The sequence below is a fragment of the Ixodes scapularis genome, unplaced genomic scaffold (genome assembly GCF_016920785.2).
Source record: "Ixodes scapularis isolate PalLabHiFi unplaced genomic scaffold, ASM1692078v2 PGA_scaffold7__128_contigs__length_106722199, whole genome shotgun sequence".
Taxonomy (NCBI): Eukaryota; Metazoa; Arthropoda; class Arachnida; order Ixodida; family Ixodidae; genus Ixodes; species Ixodes scapularis.
In genome coordinates, this window is record NW_024609882.1 from 102661034 (window position 1) to 102681997 (window position 20964).

Genomic DNA, 20964 nt, shown 5'->3' on the forward strand with positions numbered 1-20964 from the left:
TACTGTAGGTTGTTTTTGCACAATCCTTAGTTTTGCAATAGTTCTCACCCAATACTATACTATAAATCGTTTACAATAGTTAAATAAGGGTAGTACTATCAGTTGTTGAAAATGGTTCACCATTGATAGTACGATCAATAGTTTTACACTTTTTAGAATAGACACTTCCAGCGTCCTGCTGTAAAAGCGTTACTTGAGATAAATACATTAAGGTGTAGTCTTGCTGGACACCGACTACAATTACCGAAACCAAGGGTGCTCCCAGCATCCTTCAAATCGGTATCAATGAAGTCTGCACGGGAAGTGAAGTCTAACCCCACAGCTGGAAAGGTGTTCGGTACTGAAGAAAAAAGTTTAAAGTAAATACCTGGGAAGCTTTAAAAAAAAAAAAAAAAAATGCCGGCACGCTCGGAAAAATTGGTCGTAAAAGCCCGTTCACGGAGTAGCGTTCGTAAAACTACAATTGTCTTCTGGCCCAGACAGTCACATGCGTTTCACTACTTAAGGATGGTTCACCCACTTGCGGCTGCTTGCGACCGGAGGCGCTGAAAGCCAGATTTAAGCTTCTGTGACTGCTTACAACCTGCTGAGCAGCCTCTTAGCCGATTGTAAGCAGTCGCAAGAAACTGAAAAAAGAAAAAAACAGTTGTGGCACACTCGGTAGTAGTCAAACGCAAGTAGGTGAACTATTCTTACGAACCAGTATTTAAGCCACTCGTGACCGCTTACGACCATTTTAGGCTGTCGTAACCAGTCACAAAAGGTTTAAAACCTCCTATTTATATACTTTCCGGTTATAGGCAGTCGCAACTGTGTGAGCCAGTGTCCATATTTTTAAGCTTCACAATTAAAAACAAAAACATTACCAAGACACATGGGCTTCAGGATTTGAATAAAGGCAGCGCCCTTTCTAGTGTCTGGAGTTACCCTCGTAACATTATTAAGAAAGCAGTCTTTTTTTTAATGTTTCGTACAAATCACCCCAACAGACTGACGAAGAAAAAGATAATCTGGTTGAAAACAACCTATAATAAACCGCCCTTAGCGCTTCTCAACCGACACACGCCATGACGGTTGTGCTGGCGAACAAGTCAATGCGGTAAGTATTACGTTCATCAAGTTCAGAAATAAGAAGTTCTAAGAGAGATTGTGTCTATGGGCTGAATTTCTTACGAAAGTGTGACAAAAAACCTTTACTCACAGGCCAATGCAAAATAACGGATTAATTGGCCACTGAAGAAACTCTATCAGTTAATGTAATAATACAGATCCCGACATTTCAAGGCCAGTTCGGCCCCTTGTTCACGGGTGACTGTCTTCGTTCTTGTCGTCGTCCCGCAAATTGCCCTGTGTTCTTGGCTTCGCTAAAGCGGCCGTTGTTTCTGCGGGTGTGTTATGGCTCGTAGCGCCCGCGTGACGCACCGCAAACCGGACACGTATACGCTTGGAAGTGTCCCAGCTGACCGGTTGACGTTATTTTCGGTGTTTTGAATATAACAAGACTATAATAAAAGGCGTCTTCGCCAGTTTCTTTCTGTTTCAAGAATAGAGCAGTTGAATTCGATCGCGTGACCCTCTTTCTGGGTGTGTTCTGCCAGCGCGCTACCCTGCACGTTATTCTTTTCGACGTCATACTGATGCTGGCGTAGACGTTCCGAAACGCTTTTTGGTTTCCTCAACGTGAAGGCGGCGCAGTCAACACAGGGGATCCTGTCGACGAGCCCCAGGGTCTTTTCTTTAGGGGGACGATCCTCGGAAGAGAGAAGAGGCGTCCAATGGTAAGCACCGGTGTATGTGTCACACTGACGCCGTATTTTCGCAAAACGCGCGCGAGAGTCTCGCTTGTGCCCTTGGTGTCCGGGAAGCATACGCGGTTGGGTGGAGGGGGGGGGGGGGGGGGGGGGGGGGGCTGCACGACACGAGAGCGGACGACACCAGAGCGCACGACGGGAGAGCCCCGCGACACGAGAGCGCGTCACGAGTGCGCATGTGCACGCCTGGTTTTCTCGGATCGAACGCTTTGCGTCATTTTATTGGTTGAGAACGCAGGCCTGTGGGAAGCCTAAAAAAATACAATTTTTGCAAACTCGAACTGAAGAAGCAAGATACAGAGTTTCGGAAATATGGCTATTTATCGATTGACGTTCTAATGGAAAAAAAAAAAACCCTTTAAAGATTGAATGATTGCGCGACATCGCGGAGCTCGTCTGTAGTACACATCTTTGTTGGTACCCTTCAACTAGCTTGCTGAGATTCTTCGCTACGCGAACGTACAGTACATCCGCCAGCTTCTGCTCTGTCAAGCTCTGCTCTCTTTGAAATGCGGCCGCTAGCTTGTACATGCCCGGATGATGCAGCCCCAAGGACTTCTGGAATTAATTGTTCCAGGACTCGACGTGATTGTTGATCCTCGGGAGCAGTTCGGAGGTACGTTCGTAGCAGCTCCAGACGTCATGCGGGAAAAGTGATCTGACCCACCTCCAGGTGGGTCAGGTCACTTGGACCGGACAATGACCGGACCTCCCGAAGGCAATGAGGATCAGGAAAACCCAGCGATGGAGAACCTTTAGGTGACATTTGTTCCTACTTTACACCTGGGGACCTTTTTTTGTGGGAATTTTTTTGCGGGGATTTTTTTTTTCCGGGGGCATTTTTTCCGGGACATTTCTTCCGGAACCCCCACCAACCACGCTATTAAACGGCGGTACTTGCAATTGCAACAGGAACAATACAGCCATAAATTAAATGGGTAATTAGAGACTTTTAGTTCATTGCCCCAACTTAGTTTACCGTATATTGGTACCCTCCAAAGGCCACCAACCTTGAACAGTACATATCGAAGAGAACATCCCCAAAGCACAGAGCCCTACTTTAAACAAATATCGTTTTGATAAAAGAATAAAACGCCCTGTATGTTGCACATAATTCACAATATATTGGGCAACTAATTTACGTGCGAAAAACTGCGTTATTCAAGAAAACATGTGTTTGAAGACTCCAATGTCGAAGATTCCCAAGGCGCGCACATGCGCTCTCGTGACGCGCGCTCTAATGGCACGCGCTCTCGTGTCGCGGCGCTCTCCCGTCGTGCGATCTGGTGTCGTGCGCTCTCGTGTCGTGCGCTCTTGTGGCGCCCTTCCGGAGGGGGGGTGGGGGGGGGGGGGGGGGGGGGGGGCCTCTTTTGTTTCAATTGTCCAAGTTTTTTGCACGTGTTGTTTAAAATCTGGCAGGATATTCGTTCTGTTTCTTTGATCGTTATGACCTCTTTCTTAAGAGCCTCTTCAGTGGAGCAGACAGAAATTGCTCGGCTGAGGAGCGCAGAAGCCACAGAATATTTGCGCGTTGCAGGGTGGTAGGACGAGAAGTTCAGGTATCCGCCGGTGCGTGTCGGTTTTCTGTGAACTTTGAATGTTTACGCCTAAAACGGTTAGTCAACACAGGCGAAGGTCACAGGATCGTGGAACAAGCCGAGCGACATCTGCTTGACGCGAGAATTCAAGAATGCAGAGAAGAGAAAGAAGAAGAGATTCGCGCCCCGGCTGGATGTGCCCCGCATGGGCTCCGCCTCCACCTGGTTATAGCTTTGTACCATCGCAACCACACCAATCGAATTGATAACAAAGTGTTCCTAACGTCCCCAGGACCACATCGGTGGCAACATCTTCGCCCATCGATACCGGGTATGTAAATGACCACCGAATTATGACCAGACACGCCAGCACTCCTCGCTAAGCCTAACGTCGCCTTCGCCTGGCGAGGCGGCCGCCGGCTCGACGTCAGCCCTTAGCGACAGAGGCAGCAACTACCTGCGCACGTGCGGTTCGCTCCACTCAACGCACCGACATGAGCGCCTCCCAACCAGCCACCGAAGCGGGAACTTCAAACTCTCCGCCGCCGCCTACCACCAACTCGCCACCACAGCAGCTTCCAACTTCTCCGACTAACACCTCCATTCTAATCCCGCCAACGCGTGTCGAATACACGGTTGAAGGGGTACAAAATCGATCCCGACACCCTACGTGAACCTGGATGGAAGACAAATCGCTCCCGCATCGCAACAACAACCGCTACTTCAGCCACCACCACACCCGCTGCTGAACCCACCAAGCCCCAACAAAAATGCCGACAACATTGCAAGAAACCTACCAACCCGCCAGAAGACCCGCTACCCCCTGATGACTTCAAGTTTGTCATTCGTCCTCAGGGCGGTCTGGACCTCAGCACAACTAATGCAGCCCAGCTAGCCGACTGCATCTTCCTCCAAGCCAAGATAATAGACTTCGCTCAAGACGAAGTACTCATAAACACCCGTTCAAACTTCATCGTAGTAGTACCCCCGATGAACGCAGAGCCCAACAATACATGGACCTCAATGCAATCACCTGGAACGCTACCCACTACCCCGTCCAAAGCCACATACCCCCATCAAGCATCACCACGCCAGGAGCAATATTCCAGATCCCAGCTGAAGATTCCGAACCACTAATCATGGAAAGCCTCACTCGTTATAACCCCACCATAACAGTCCTCGACGTCCGTCGCATCAAAGAGACGGGCGTGGTGCAAGTCCTCCTTTTGGGGCCGCATGTACCCTTCTGGGTGCGGTACTGTTCGGTTATTCTTCGTTGCTACCCCTACAAGAGGAAAACCGAAGCATGCATGGCCTGTTGGTCAGCTGGCCACAGGCGATACGTCTGCCCCAAACCCTCACCGAAACCCCACTGTACAATTTGTGGTGCACTGGGCCCCACATCAGATCACCCATGCCAGCCTCGCTGCATCCTCTGTGGACAAGATCACCTGACAGGTGCAGCGGGATGCCCTAAACGCTTCCAGCCTCGCCGCACCCTACCGAAAATCCTACCCAACATACCCCCTTCACCCCCGAGACCGGACTTGACCGCAACACCACGACCTTCCCCACACCCGGACTCACCTACAGCCAAGCCGCTCAGGGCCAGGTGCGCGGAGCACTGCTCCCAAATCCCACAATTCACCCATTCCCACCCCCACTCCCGCCCTCCACGTGGCAGGACGAAATGCGCCAAATGCGCCGAGAAATGCAGCAATTGAGTAACACTATCACCCTCCTTCACGCAGACAATGAGCGTCTACAAGGGGAAAACCGTCTCCTTAAACAGCAACTCCAAACCTCCCACAACCCTCCAGCCCCGTCACCCGATCAGCTAACCACCTCCCCCCCCCCCCCCCCCACCCCGAAAAAGAAACGGGCACTGCCCCCCAATACTGACCCTGCCCCCACATCCTCAGGGAACGCAGAAATAGCCACCCTACGCGCCGAAATAGAAACGGCTTTCGATAACCACCGCCAACACACCTCTGCCCAAATCAATGCAATCCAGGAATCGGTACATTCCCTACATCAAGAAGTCCTACAATGGATGCACCTTGCCGCCCCAGCTACCACACCCCTACCTATAACCCACGAAAATGACCCGGACCTCTAACCCACAATACATCTGGCAATGGAACTGCCGCGGTTATCGAACTAAAAGAACCAACCTCCAAGCACACATTGCATCAATAACCACACCCCAATCCTCATAGCACTACAGGAAACATACCACTCACCCAAGCTCAAAGACTATGCATCTCACTCACCATCGGATTTCCAACATAAAGCCACCTTTGTACATCGCAATATTGCCACCCAGAACCTAACTTTCGCCCCACCGATCCCACATATACTCACCACACTCCACCTTCCCAAATCCCCTGTCACACGCCTGCATGTTCTTAACATCTATAGCCCCCTAAACTCCAAACATATATCCTTCAAATACATCTTCCAGCAGGCACTTGCTCTCACTAAACGTGACCCTCTCCTCATTGTAGGTGACTTCAACGCCCCTAACATAGAGTGAGGCTACTCTTATACCACTCGCAAAAGCCGCCTACTCTCTGAACTTACACACTTCCTGAACCTCACCCTCCACACCCACCCTTCCTCTCCCACACGCATTGGCAACAGTGCCCAGCGCGATACCACTCCCGACCTCACCTTTAGCACCGGACGACTCACCCTTCACACCTCCACAACACCACACACTTGGCAGCGATCACTACATCATCAGCACGTGCCTTACCCTCAAAGGCATCTTCCACCACCAACACACACAGATTGGGATCTATTCCGTACCGAATGCCCACTCCCACCCACCACCACCTGTGACTCCGACCTAGAACAATGGACGACCCACCTCTCAGCTAAACAGATTGCAACCAAAATTATCGAGCCTCCTCCCCCAGCGGAATATGTAGATATCCACCTCCGTAACGTCTGGGAGGCTTACACCAGCCTAGAGCAGCGCTGGCGGAAACATAGACACCGACGCAACCTTCGCCTTAAACTACAAACTCTCCGCACTAAGATCGAGACGCACGCACTCACATTAGCCAGGAATGATTGGAACAATATTTGAGACGAAATGCGAGGCCAGCTCTCCACTAAGAAGGTTTGGCACATCCTCCGTGCCCTACTCGACCCGCGCACTACTATGACCCAATCTCGCCACCAAACCACAGAAATTATAGTGGACACTTAGCTCTCACCCACCGCCCTATGCGACACCCTCCGCTCCATATATATCCCAAATCCCTCATCACACCCTGGTGTTCCTCCACAATACACTGGCAACCCCAACCCAAAGCTCGACGCCCCCATCACCTTTGCAGAACTACAAGCGGCGGTGCAAGCCCTCAAACGCAACACCACTCCAGGACATGACAACATCACAAATACCCTCTTACGTCACCTCGATGAGGAGGTCCTAGAACACTTTGTACAACTCTTCAACCAACATTGGCTTAACCACACCCTTCCCTCAACCTGGAAACACTCCAACATCACCCTTATCCCCAATCCTGGAAAAAAAAGAAACTCCATAAACAACCTTCGCCCCATCTCACTTATTTATTTTATTTATTTATTCATATTACCCCTAAAGGCCCTCGTGAGAGGGTATTACATAGGGGGGGGGGGGTACATAAATCGTTCCAATAGGAACTAGTGCACAGTGAACAACATATGAGAATACTAGAAAACAATCAATACACTTAATAATAAAAAGAAAATAAAGGATACACTGAAAAACGAATAAAAAACATACACTCACTCATCACACTGCAATAAAGCTGAGTCAAGGTAAAAACATAATAGTACACATTTGCTCTGCACGTTCCGGAAAAGAGGAAACAACAATGTAAAACAGCAAAAGTTAGATGGCATCAGTATTTTGAATTTGTTCTTGAAACTTCGTGGTGTCTTTTTCTGAGGCAATGTGCGATGGTAGATTATTCCAATCGATTGTGGTACGTGGAATGAATGACCGGGAAAAGGCAGATGACTTACAGGTTATGCGTATAACTTTGTAGGGGTGATCGCGGCATGGAAAAATAACGGCAGGTGGCTCGAAGAAATCACCGTGAAGTGACGCGTGGTGGTAAAGTTTATGGAAAAGAGATACGCGTGAAAGTTTGCGACGATGGAGTAGTTCGGGTAGCTCTGCTCGGCGTTTTAGTGCTGTGACGCTGGAATGACGTGAATAATCTGAAAATATGAAGCGAGCGGCACGATTTTGCAGTGATTCAATGTCGTTTATGATGTAAGCATGTTCGGGATCCCAAATGGCCGATGCATATTCTAATTTTGGACGTATTAGTGTGGAAAAGGCAAGTTTGCGTATGTTAGGAGGAGCCTGTTTAAGGTTACGCTTGAGAAATCCGAAAGAGCGGTTAGCAGCCGCCAGGGTGAGCTTTATATGGTAGTGCCATGACAGATCAGGTTGCAAATGAATTCCAAGATATTTATAAGTGGAGACGAGGTCAACAGTATTATTATTTAACACATAGGAGGTAGGAATCCGGGGTACGTGATTAGTAAAAGACATAAACTTTGTTTTAGAGCAATTTAGGGTCATTAGCCAGGAAGAACACCATGCATTAATAGCATTTAGATCAGTTTGCAAAGCTTTCGGGTCATTGACAGAGGAAATTATTCGGTAAATTACACAATCGTCAGCAAAAATTCTAATTCGGGATGAGACACAGGATGGCAAGTCATTAATGTAGACTAGAAACAGTAGTGGACCTAGTACGCTACCCTGTGGGACTCCCGAGGTTACTGGTTTGAAGGAAGAGTTACAATTGTTAGCGGACGTGAACTGTTTTCTAGACGAAAGGAAATCTTTTACCCATGCCAAAATGTTAGGGTGAATCTTAAGCCTGGACAGTTTGGTTAGAAGCCGGTGATGAGGGACACGGTCAAAAGCTTTAGAAAAGTCGAGGAAAACAGCATCAACCTGGGATCCACCGTCAAGAGCTGAATGTATGTCATGAATGAAGCCGGCGAGCTGCGTGTCACATGAGTATCCTCGGCGAAAACCATGCTGATATTTATGTATGATGTTATGATCTTCCAGGTAGTTAATTACTTGTGTGTGTATTATATGTTCAAGAAGTTTACAAATGGTACTGGTTAACGAGATGGGACGATAGTTTAATGGCGATGAGCGTTCACCAGACTTGAAGATGGGAATTACTTTTGCGATTCGCCAGTCATGTGGGATGCAACCTAACAATAACATTTGTGAAAAAAGGGCTGACAGTATGGGACAGATGCTAGCTGATATATTCTTTAGTATCTTATTATTAAAGCCGACATGATCAGAAGCAGTAGAAATTTAGAGTTTATTTAGTAAGGAGTATATACCCGCTTCAGTTATTATTATTTCTGGCATGCTGATATCAGGAATGAGGTTCACTTTCGGACATGACGAGATGTCTTCACATGTGAATACTGATATGAATGCGTCGTTAAAAACCTGTGCGCACTGAGACATGGGAATGACGTCATTATTACTGGCGGTAAGGACGATATCAGGATGCTCAACAGGATTAATGACACGCCAAAATTTCCGAGGGTTATTTAGTAGCATAGATGATAAATCATGTTTGAAGAAATGACGTCTAGTTGTTGTAAGCAGTGACTGATATTCCTTATCACATGTTTTATAGCGTAACCAGGAAACTGAAAGGGGGTCTGTTTTATTGGCGTGGCGGTAAAGTCTCTTCTTTCTGTTATTGAGGCGTCGAAGCTGTTGGTTATACCACGGAGCGGTGTTTACAGTTTTGATGGTGATAAGAGGAATGAACCTGTTGATTAAATATGTAAGTACATTTCTAAACATGAGCCAATTATCTTCCACGGACCGGGATAAATACCCTTCCAAAAATTTATTTGAGAATGACAGTAATTCATTATTAATGCTATCGTAATCACCTCTATTATAGCACCTTATTTGCTTGTTGGTAGTTTTGCGCTTGCTAGGGAAAATCCGGACGCTTCCAGTAAGGACGTCGTGGTCAGAAAGCCCGTCAAGATGAGTAATTTCAGAAAATATATCAGGGTTGTTGGTAAATACTAGGTCTAGAATATTAGCTGATGTGGCCGACCGCCGTGTGGGATGAGTGATTAGCTGAACCAGGGAAAAGTCGAGAGAAGAGTGGACGAAATTATGTGATTCACTATGGCCATCCCTAACGGATAGAGTTGACCAGCAAATGCTCGGAAAATTAAAATCGCCAAAAATTATTAAGAGAGAATTAGGAAAACGAGAATACAGTAGCGTCAGGACACGGGTAAATTCACTAGAAAAGTCAGTATTTGCCTCTGGTGGGCGGTAAAAAACACCTATAAGTATGACACGACCACCACACTTCAGTGAAGCCCATACACATTCCAAAAAAGAGTTAATTAGCACAGGTACCGCAAGCACATCATTTTTTATCGCCAGAAGTACGCCACCTCCCCTTCTATGTTTCCTGTCACAACGAAAAGAATTGTAATCTGCCCACGTGAGAAAAATACTGCTATCAGGAATGACATCGCTTCGCCACGTTTCAGTTAATGCGACGATTGTTGGTGTACAGGAATCAACGAGGGAAGACAACGGAATGCTTTTTGACTGAACGCTTCTAATGTTCGTGTATAAAAAACGAACACCACCAGAACTGCTTTGTTGTGATGTTAACGATTGATTAAGTGTTGAACGGGGGGTAGGGTCGGGCTGCAGTCAAACCGTAGCGGAAGAGGATTCAGATAACGCAGCGTGATTAGTAATGGGTGCGGCTTTATTTGAATTGGTGTCCCATACATAAACATCATCATTGATGTGAAGCCTGTCAAAAACGAGCCTTACGCGGTCACTTTCCTTTTTTATTGATTTCGAAAACTGCAGTAAGTTTCGCCGCTTTTCCCGAACTGGTTTAGAAAAGTCACGTGACAGGCCGAACGACGTATTTTTCAGCTTACTGCCACTTGGCAATAATAGGCCGAGTTTTATCGAATAAAAAGCGCCCCAAGCGATGTGCACGGGCGATAGAAGAGACAGTGAGCTCGAGCTGATTCTGACAAAAATCAGTTACGATTTTTTGAACGGCCTCCCACGATTCCGTTGGATCACCGTCAGCGATACCATAAAATAAGACATTTGACCTTCGAGACCGATTTTCTAGATCATCGATCTTGTCCCGGATAACTGAAATATTGTTATGGCTTGTGGTGGCTACCGAATGACCAGGCGACTGAATTTTGGACTGCATTTCGATGATCTGGCTCTGCATTTGCGACAGTTTCGCATCATTGTTTGCGGGGATTTGTGCAGAGATAGAAGACTCTACCCTAGATTCGAGTTCCGTGACACGTTTTGAAAGCGATTCGTAATCGTTTTTCAGGGTGATATGAATGTGCAAGACCTTATTTACGGATTCAAGCACAGAAATATTTGAAGCTTCCATCCGCCTAACCGCATCGAAGACATAGACAAGTTTCTCTTCCTGAGCCTTAGACATGGGCCCTGGGTTTGACTCAATGTCACCATGAAGTAATAACAGGCGCCAGAGGTACAATGCAGCTGCGCGAACACGCCTCGAAAAACAAGAACAAGAACAAGGGGGCCACGACACCGCAATTACACAAACATCATCGTCACGGTAGCCATGCGCATCAAAATAACTGACCTTCAGAAGTGCGAATGGTGTGTGGCGTAGCCTCATCGCGGCGTCGTGGCCCGAAGTGGCGTCGAAATGCGCGCGCTTTTGACCACCCCACGAAGTGGGCGGGACGGCGGAAGCAGTCCCTTGTTGCCAGGCAGGAAACCGGATGGTCGCCGAAAGCGCTGGTGCTGCCACGAAAACTGCAGAAAGGCCGTCACCAACCGATGGTTCGTCGAAGATGGGGCGCACCCCTGTACGCCAGACTTGCTCGAACGGCACGAACAGCTGGGCAGAGGTGACGAGCGGCGACTGGCCCAGGGCAGCGAGGAGCAGTAACTGCAGAAGTGCGAACGGTGAGTGGCGTAGCCTCATCGCGGCGTCGTGGCCCGAAGTGGCGTCGAAATGCGCGCTTTTGACCACCCCACGAAGTGGGCGGGACGGCGGAAGCAGTCCCTTGTTGCCAGGCAGGAAACCGGATGGTCGCCGAAAGCGCTGGTGCTGCCACAAAAACTGCAGAAAGGCCGTCACCAACCTCCTGTCTCGGCAAACGTTTCAAACACGTCCTGCAGAATCGCGTCAATGCGCACCTTTAATACACACAAACCTACCCACCTAATATGATCGGCTTTCGACCCAACTTATCCACGCAAGACGCCCTTATACAGTATCATCATGATTTCCACCAACACCCCCTGCAACGAAATCACACCTCCATATTCTTACTAGACCTCCAAAAAGCCTTTGACAGTATCTCACACCATAGCATCCTTCAGGCAATCTCATCCCAAAACCTAGGCCTACACTTTGTGGGATTCGACTTGCCTTACTGCACCACGAGGTCGATCCCGCTCCGTAGCTCGATGTTGAGGACTGCTACGGCCGGGTTCGTCCGGAGGCTGCCGTTGACTCCGAGGAGAGGATTCACTCAAAAACACAAAGATATTGAAGAAGCGGGTTTATTTGGCTGCTGTGCCACCACGCTGTGCTCTTCGGCAAAATCAATAAAAGAAAAGAACGGAAAAAGGTCGGTGCTGTCGCATTAGACAGATTCACCTGGAGAGGGCCCAAGCTGCCGCATTAGGCAGATTCGTAGAAAGGGGAAAGCTCCAAAAAGAACGAGGCTCCGTGGCCCAGAGCCTTCCCCGACGAGAGCCCCGACCGCAGTCAGTCAGTCAGAGTATTGACTGACTGACTGCGGACCGCCGTTCGCGGGCCGCTTATCTAGCCAGCTGAAAGTGGACGCGCCCGGGGTAGGTAGTGTGGCTTATTCCGCAGATGGGCCGCGTCCGCAATCACTTCCGATGGGTGCGCCGGAGGCACTTTCACCCAAAAGGGCGAGGGAAGGCCCGCCCTCTTCGAGGAATGCGGCCTTACCCCCGTATCTGGAATGACGTCGCCATAACGCTCCCACGGCCTGCTTGTGCTAGGCCTAGATAGGGAGACGGGGAACACGTGGTTCCCACAACTTCTACCACTATATCTACAACTTTCTCGCACAACGTACCGCTACCATCCGTTTGGGCAATGTCCAGTCTGACTCTTTCCACATTCCAGACCGCGGAACGCCACAAGGAGCGGTCCTTTCGCCCATGCTCTTTAGCCTCCCCCTAATCCCACTTGCCCGTACTTTCCTCACTATCCCCACACTACGCAGCACACTGTACGCAGATGACATTGCCCTTTGGGTCCACTCTGGCTCCGACCAACACATTGAAGCAACACTTCAACACGGCCTCAACAAAGTCCTACATCACATCGAACTTTTGGAGCTCCAATGCTCCCCACACAAATCCGCTCTCCTCACCTTTACGCCCCCTCGTCACAAACCCCCCAAACCCCCCCCAAACCCCCCCCCCCATCCAATTTTTATACACTCTGACCCAATACCGCACACACAACAAGTTCGACTTTTAGGCCTCATTCTTACACACAACAGATCACCCGTACCCACTTTCCAATACGTAAAGAAATATGTTACCCAAACCTCACACCTCATTATAAGGATCGCCACTAAACACCACGGCATCAAGGAACAGGGCCACCTCCGACTCGTCCACAGTTTTCTACTCAACCGTATCCTATACCAGCTACCCTACCTTAACCTTGCACCAACCCAACTCGACTCCCTTGATGCGCTCCTCAGGAAGACATATAGACACGCTCTCCTACTCCCCCCTCACGCCCCAACGCACCACCTGCTCGACCTCGGCATAAACAACACAATACGCGAACACCTAGACGCCCACCACATGTCCCAACTCACCCGCCTCGCATCCTCGCCCCACAGGGCACTACATCCTTAACACTATAAACATACTCCCCCCCCCCCACCATCCCAACCCCTCCCCCTCCCCATTCCACCGCACATACGTAACCGCATCCGAGTCCACCCAATCCCTCGCCACATGCACCCAACTTTCCATAAAGCCCGGCGACTAGCACGAGCCAACATCCACGCCAAACTACACCCTCCATCACCATGCACACTATACACTGATGTCACACCCTACCCTCACAAACCTGCACACTGTGTAACTGTTCTCGGCCAACATCCACCACCAAACGTCACGGCGGCCGCCATCCTCACTACGAACACGACCACGGCGGAGGAAGCGGCCATTGCCCTTGCGCTCGCCCAGAGCCCCACCCCCCAATTCGTCCTATCTGATTCTCAGCAGGCCATCCGCAATTTTATTTGCGGCAATACCTCCCCCATGGCCTTCCAAATTTTCACCAACAACCCTCCATCCGACACCGTGACCCTGCTGTGGACACCAGCCCACACAGGTGTAGGCGCTGAGATGGTTCACGATCGTGCTCGCGAACTTATCGACCAAGCCGCCGCTTCAACTGAGCCTACACGCGATGTCCCTGCAGGCAAACCTACCTCCCTCCTGCAATACAGGGATAATACCCTACACTACCGCCTCCTCCGCCGCCAATACCCACCCCCGCACCCCCACCTCTCCCAAGAGGCAGCACACATGCTGCGCCTCCTACAAACACACACTCCTTCCCCCTCCCCCCCCCCCCCCCCGAACACAACTAATACACACTCACCCACACCTCTTTACCACCCCCGCCTGTCCTGCCTGCGGGGCGCTCGACACTCACTACCATTCCCTTTGCGAATGATGCCCCGCCAGACCCATACCTCCCTCTTCCCTCCCCTCACCTCTGGGAACAGATGATGCGCGACTCGGAGGAGTCAGTCCAAGTCCTGACCACCTCCCGGGCCCTGGCGATCGCGGCGGCCCTCTGGGCCTCCACCACCCCCAATACCTCATCCCGGAAGAATAATGAAGTTTCCTCCTCCTCCTGCAGAGTAACAGTCATGAGGAACGAATTGAACCTTTTCTTTTTGAGAAGACAACTGGAACACCGCGCACCTGAAGTTTTTCTGCCATCGACGAGTTTTCCAGATGTACTGCCATCTCAATCAGGTCACCAAAAGGAGCTAGCCTCTCTTCAAGCGCTTCCAAATGATTCTCATGTATGTGACAAGATTTTCTGTGAAAAATCTTTCTTCAAGAACACTTTCCGTCACAGAAACTATGTCTTGGCGAAAGGAAAAACGTTTAACCTAACTACCACAAAACCCCCTTTTGCGCCAATGGCAACAGCTGTCGCGTATACCCTGCATTCATGAAGCACACCTGAAGGCTACTAGCGTACTTTCCAAGGTACAGCAAAGATTGCGTCCAAACTACATGACGGAAAAGAAATTAGCCATGGAGAATCTCAATGAAACAAACATCTCAACAAACAAACAAGAACATTGTCATTCTGCCGGACGACAAGGGGAATGCGACCGTGGTCATGGACCGCACCGACTATGACAACGAGGCCCACAAACTTCTCGCCACCACTGCGTACATGCTGTTGCCAAAAGACCCGACTACCAAGATCCAAGTAACTTTAAGCAAGACACTTTCGTTGATTAACGGTCAATATCCGGATTCTCGAAACCTTTACCTGAGTCTTTTCTGCAGATTCGGGTCCTCCCCTGCATTTTATGGCCTCCCGAAAATCCGCAAACCCAGTGTTCCTCTACGACCAATAGTGGACTTGACTACATATCCGCTACGTGCGTTATCGAACTACCCACATCGGTTGCTGTCACCACTCACGGGGAAGACAAACACGTACGTGCAGAACTCCGGGCACTTCATCGAGCTCACCTCCGGTCTCGGAGGTGAGCTCGAAAGTCTCGTGTCCTTCGACCTGGTATCTCTATTTACAAGTGTGTCTGTGCCTCTTGCGGTGTCTGTAGTGAGAACGGCACTGTCGTCCGACACCAAACACTCCGAGAGCAGTTGCCTCTCGATCGATGAGATTTGGCACCTTCTGGACCTCTGCTTAACCAGTACCTATTTTTTCTTCAATGGTCGATTCTAGAAACAAACTAGTGGAACGGCGATGGGTGCAGCAATTTCCGCCACCGTGGCTAACCTCACGATGGAGGCGATCGAGCGGCAAGCTTTAGATTCATTCGCCCCGAAACGTACCTTGTTCTTACGGTATGTCGACGATTGTTTCTGTGTAGTCAAAACCACCGAAATCAACAACTTTCACCACCACTTAAACTCCATCAAACAGGCGATACAATTTACAATTGAGCTGGAGTCTGACGGTTCCCTTCCATTCTTGGACGCGCTCAGGAAGAGAAAGTCCGACCGCTTGATATCCGAAGTATACAGCAAACCGACACACACCGGCTGATACCTGAACTTCTTGTCCTACCTCCCTGCAACGCACAAATCTTCTGTGGCTTCCGCAATTTTCAGGCGAGGAATTACTGTTTGTGCCACTGAAGAGGCTCTTAACAAAGAGGTCACAACGATCAAACACGACCTGAAACCAAACGGGTATCCTGCCAGGTTTTTGAAAAAAAAAATACGTACAAAATACTTGGACACGGTGGAACAGAAGACGCTCCCCTGCAGGAGCACAAGCGAGAGTTTCGCCCGCGTTTTGCGAAAATACGGCGTCAGTGTGACACATAAACCGGTATCCACATTTGGACGCCTCTTCTCTCTTTCGAAGGTTTGTCCCCTTAAAGAAAATGCTCAGGGACTCGTCTACAAGATCCCCTGTGGTGACTGCGCCGCCTCCCACGTTAGGGAAACAAAAACTTCCCGGAACGTCTACACCAGCATTAGTATGACGTCAAAAAGAATAACGTGCAGGGTAGCACGCTCGCAGAACACGCCCGGAAAGAGGGTCACGCGATTGAATTGAACAACTGCTCTATTCTTGAAACAGAAAGAAACTGGCGAAGACGCCTTTTATTAGACTGCCTGATATATTCAAAAAACAAAAAAAAATAACGTCAACCTGTCAGCTGGTACACTTCCAAGCGTCTATGTGTCCGGTTTGCGGCGCGTCACGCAGGGGGCTACGAACCATAACGCACGTGCAGAAACAACGGCCGCTTTAGCGAAGTCAAGAACACAGGGCAATTTGCGGGACGACGACAAGAACGTAAACAGCCACCCGTGAACAAGGGGCCGAACTGGCCTTGAAACGTCGGGCTCTGCATTATTTTTGGTTATAGTTTTCTTTTTACATTAATCGTCACTCCTAACCAGATGGATGTCCACTGAAGGGTTTACACTCAAAAGGTCGCAGCATTCAAAGTAAGGAAATGGCATACGTAATCATAATGTTGTCACGAGTGACGAGGTGAAACAGAGAATAACTGAAGAAACTGAAACGTTGAAGGGGGGGGGGGGGGGGGAACTTGTGCCAAAAAAAATAAAAGAAGGAAACAGAAGAAAGCAGAGCGCCGCGAGCGTCCAAGTCGACGTAAGAGCAGAGTCGAACACTGGGGCGAGACTCGCTCCGGCTTGCCACGCGGAGCCCCTTTTGTACACGCGTGGGCTTCTGGAACAATCAGCGTGTAGAAGAATATAACCTCGAATTAGCAACACGGTTTGCGAATTTACCAGAACATCACATTAGAGTCAACAAAAATGCGTACCCGCAGCCAGGAATCGAACCCAGCTAGGCTTTCCAGGGTTCAGAGAGATAGCGCGATAGCCGTTAGGCCTCGGCCGCGCCGCCTATACTAGGCCAGCTGCGCAGGCGGCAATATAGCATACGTAGACATAATTAGGCACAATTGATTGAATCCATGGAGATTCCCCAAAGAGCTCTGAGGCAATTAAACCCCTGACCGCGCGATTCGCAATTACCGCCTGGCACTACAAAGAGGTTTTTTTCTTGCTCTTGCGAGTGCTCCTCGAGCTCCTGTTGCAAGTCAGCTATCGACAGGTCGAGGACGGTAAAACTGCTCTACCAGCTACTGCCGCAAAAATGTCCTCGGGCAATGGAGCGGGTAGTGATCTGCCTTTAAATGTGTATATGCTGTGACGCAATAGCCCCCACAGAGCATCACGGCTTTGTCTTTAAGACAATGACTGAGGGTGTTGCGCAATGGCTGTGTTGGACTTGGTAGATTACACCGTTTTCTTCCAAGGACTTCAGCTCTTTCTCTACGATTTCACGGAGCGCGTAAGGCACAGGACTGGCTTTGCGAAATATAGGCCGGGCGTTATCTTTAAGAATATCATTATAATGCAATTAAATGCAAAGGTGCAAGCGAGCTGGCTCGCTTGCACCTTTGCATTTAATTGCATTATAATGATAACCTTAAAATCGCAAGCTTCACCCTCGTTGGTGTTAGACTGGTGGCAGCTGATAAAACCCGTTTGCTCTACTGACGTCTAACCCCTGGTTAGCTCAGTTGGTAGAGCGCTCCACTTGTAATGGAGAGGTCCCGGGTTTGATACCCGGACCAGGCGGATTTTTTCGGTCGCTCACCAGTCACCTAGCTGTGTTTGGAGATTTATGTTTCTCCTCTGTCCCTCTTGTTCCCCTTCTCCAGGGATTATTTTCGTCATTCTTGTCCAGCTCGCTTGCACCTTTGCATTTAATTGCATTATAATGATAACCTTAAAATCGCAAGCTTCACCCTCGTTGGTGTTAGACTGGTGGCAGCTGATAAAACCCGTTTGCTCTAGTGACGTCTAACCCCTGGTTAGCTCAGTTGGTAGAGCGCTCCACTTGTAATGGAGAGGTCCCGGGTTCGATACCCAGACCAGGCGGATTTTTTCGGTCGCTCACCAGTCACCTAGCTGTGTTTGGAGATTTATGTTTGTCCTCTGTCCCTCTTGTTCCCCTTCTCCAGGGATTATTTTCGTCATCTTTAAGAAGTTAGCTTTGTTTGAAGCCCTCGATTGCGCCCAATCCACTTTCAAACACGTCACTGTACTTCTGTTCCAACGACATTCCCGTCCTGGCCGTGTGCACTGACATTATCTGAGACCAGTTCAGTCGCACCTTTCATAACCAGTCGCTACCCAGCAAGTTTGGAGGGACTGTCCCTTTTGGATTGTGCGCAACGATCAACGACAGAGTGTTGTCGTTTCCCTCATACGTTACTCGAACGTTAACACACCCTTTCACTTGAATCAAACGTCCATCGAAAGCTCTGAGACTAGTGCTGTTTTTCTCCCACCGTTCGTTCCCAAACGTTTTACGAAATGCGTTTTCGCTCATTATAGTAACATTAGGTCCCGTATCTACTAGCATTTCGACCTGTTTGCCGTCGATCATTACGTTTACACAGTAGGCGCTTGCCTTCGGTTTTGCTTAAACTTTGAAAAATTCAGTTTCCTTAACGGCTTTCTTTACCATTGTTACTGATTTGACATTTGTCCTACACATTTTCACATGGCCACATGTTTCACATTAGGCCATGTTTCAAACATGTGGCCATGTTTTGAGCATTTTAAACATTTGCTATTTAAGTGAGGACCCGCCTTTGGATTGTGTGATTTATCACATCTAGTACAAGCGACATTTGCCTTTGAAGCAGGGAAGCTTTTTTTTTTTTTATCTTGTCGCTGCGTAGAGCGGCCAGTTGACGTCACCCTGGACACTGGTGCTAGCTGAGTGTTCCACTGTGCGCCGAACCTCCTTGCTTTGGCCTTGCGCCGCTTCCATTCCCATGGCCGAGCTGTAGGACCGGTCGAAGGTGAGGCCTTTCTCGTCTGTCGCCAGCAGCTTGCAGCGGATCGCGAGAATCTGTAGTCCCACGATGAGACAGTCTCGAAGCGCGTCTTCTAGAAGCGTGCCGAAGTCGCACTCAGCTGCCAGTTTCTTGATTTCTATGACAAATTCGCTGATGGTTGCACCTTGGCGTTGATCCCTTCTGTAGAATTTCTGTCGTTCCACCACCGCCGAACGCCTAGGAGCGTAATGGTTCAGGAGCATCTTGACGATGTCGTCCTACTTGGCTTCCGCAGGCTTTTTCGGAAAGAGTAGATTCCGAAGAGTGATGAACACAACTTCGCCAATAAGCGCGAGGATTAGCTGCTGATTGATAGCCTGGTCGATCTTGTTTGCAGTTGCGAAAGGCTCAAAGCCTTCTACGTTAACTTCTAACTTGCCTTTCTCCGGAGATAATTCCAGGAGGTGCCCCAAGACAAAACTGTTCCGGATGGTACTGTCCGAAGTCTTGTCGTCGATTTCCACGCTCATGGTTCTTCAGCAAGAAGGCTTGGTGACCCACATCCTAGTCGCCACAGTTACATTGTGGGAATTACAGACAGACGCCGGGGCAGCAGGGATTACTGCTTTATTGAACACATGGTCAATCGTGAAGAACGAACAAAGATTAAGGAATAGCCATGGCAGCGGCACTCCGGTCTTATTGCCAGAGCGCCAAGCGATAACGTAGGGAGCGCTTGCGTGGGGTGGATACATGAAACAGCGATATAACAATGCAAGTCACCGACACAACAGTAGACATTTCCAGATGTCAGGGTAGGTCGTACCTAGCTTGCTAGTGGGTTGTCCGGCAGAGCCTGTTCCAGGTGGTGCAGGCGTCTCTTTATAATCGAGACGTGGTGATGAACATCAGTAATTTGGGGGTTCATGTTCGGTTTCAAGGTGCTGATACAGGCGGCGAGACGATTTCTAAATTGCTTGAGCAGATCGGCATTGTCAGCCAAACCTTTTTCGCCCAACCAATTGTAGAGCTACTTGGTGAGTTGGAGCCACGTTTTCTCTGCTGCTGCTGACTGGGAGCGGGCATTCATGCTCAGAGGAGCGCTGCCACCGTTTGTTAAGTAACTTCGTGCTTCTATCCTCAAGCTTGCGCCTATCGATCCTGCCCCACCTTTCATAATTCTTTCTCTTATTGGTTCTTCTTTTTCACTTCAACCTTTAGCACGTTACGATATATAAAACGAAATTATACAGTTCAAGGAGATGCGGGCGTTAGTGCACAATCTGCTTTTCCCGTGCACATCCCTGTGTCCTCGTCTTCGTCTTCCACGATTGTCTTTTATGGGGGGCGCACTGTCTTAGAGATGCTCCGCCTCTCATATTTTATTATGCAGGTCTAACTGTGTTCAAATGTAGAGCTACGTAGACATTTGATTATCGTAAGCACAACGAGGTGTGTCGACGCGGATGTTGAGATTAGTTTGCTGCTCTGTTGTTTTCCTTGGCTTAATAATCGGGTCAAGTAGGAAGGAAACGGTCCGGTCGTAGTAGTGAAGGTCTAGCGGGTTACGTTTAAGTCGGACCGGTAGAGGGGAGTCAAGACGTGCCGGTTGGTGCTTGCTGGGCACTCATTTCCTCAGTATTAGTAGGATAATGGTGAGCGTTGCTCTCACCGTAAGGAACTTCGTAGTGGTTCGGCTTGGGCCGGTCAATGAAAACGGTTTGTTTACGATACCTAACGTAAAATGAATGTCTTTGGTCTTTTAGTAATTAGTTGATAAGGGCCGGTGTAGGGCTATCGCAGAGGCTTGTTGACGCAATCTTTGCTCAGAAACACGTGCATGCATGTGTCTGGGGCATGTGACGCGTAGATGGTCCGTCGCTTTTGCTTTGAAAATAATCTCTGGAGAAAGGGAACAAGGGGGACAAAGG

At 49.1% G+C, this 20964-nt stretch overlaps 1 pseudogene; it reads right to left on the bottom strand.

Annotated features, from left to right (window-relative positions):
- Positions 1–18915: 18915 nt before the first annotated feature.
- Positions 18916–19563, bottom strand: LOC121046887 (annotated as a pseudogene).
- Positions 19564–20964: the final 1401 nt, after the last annotated feature.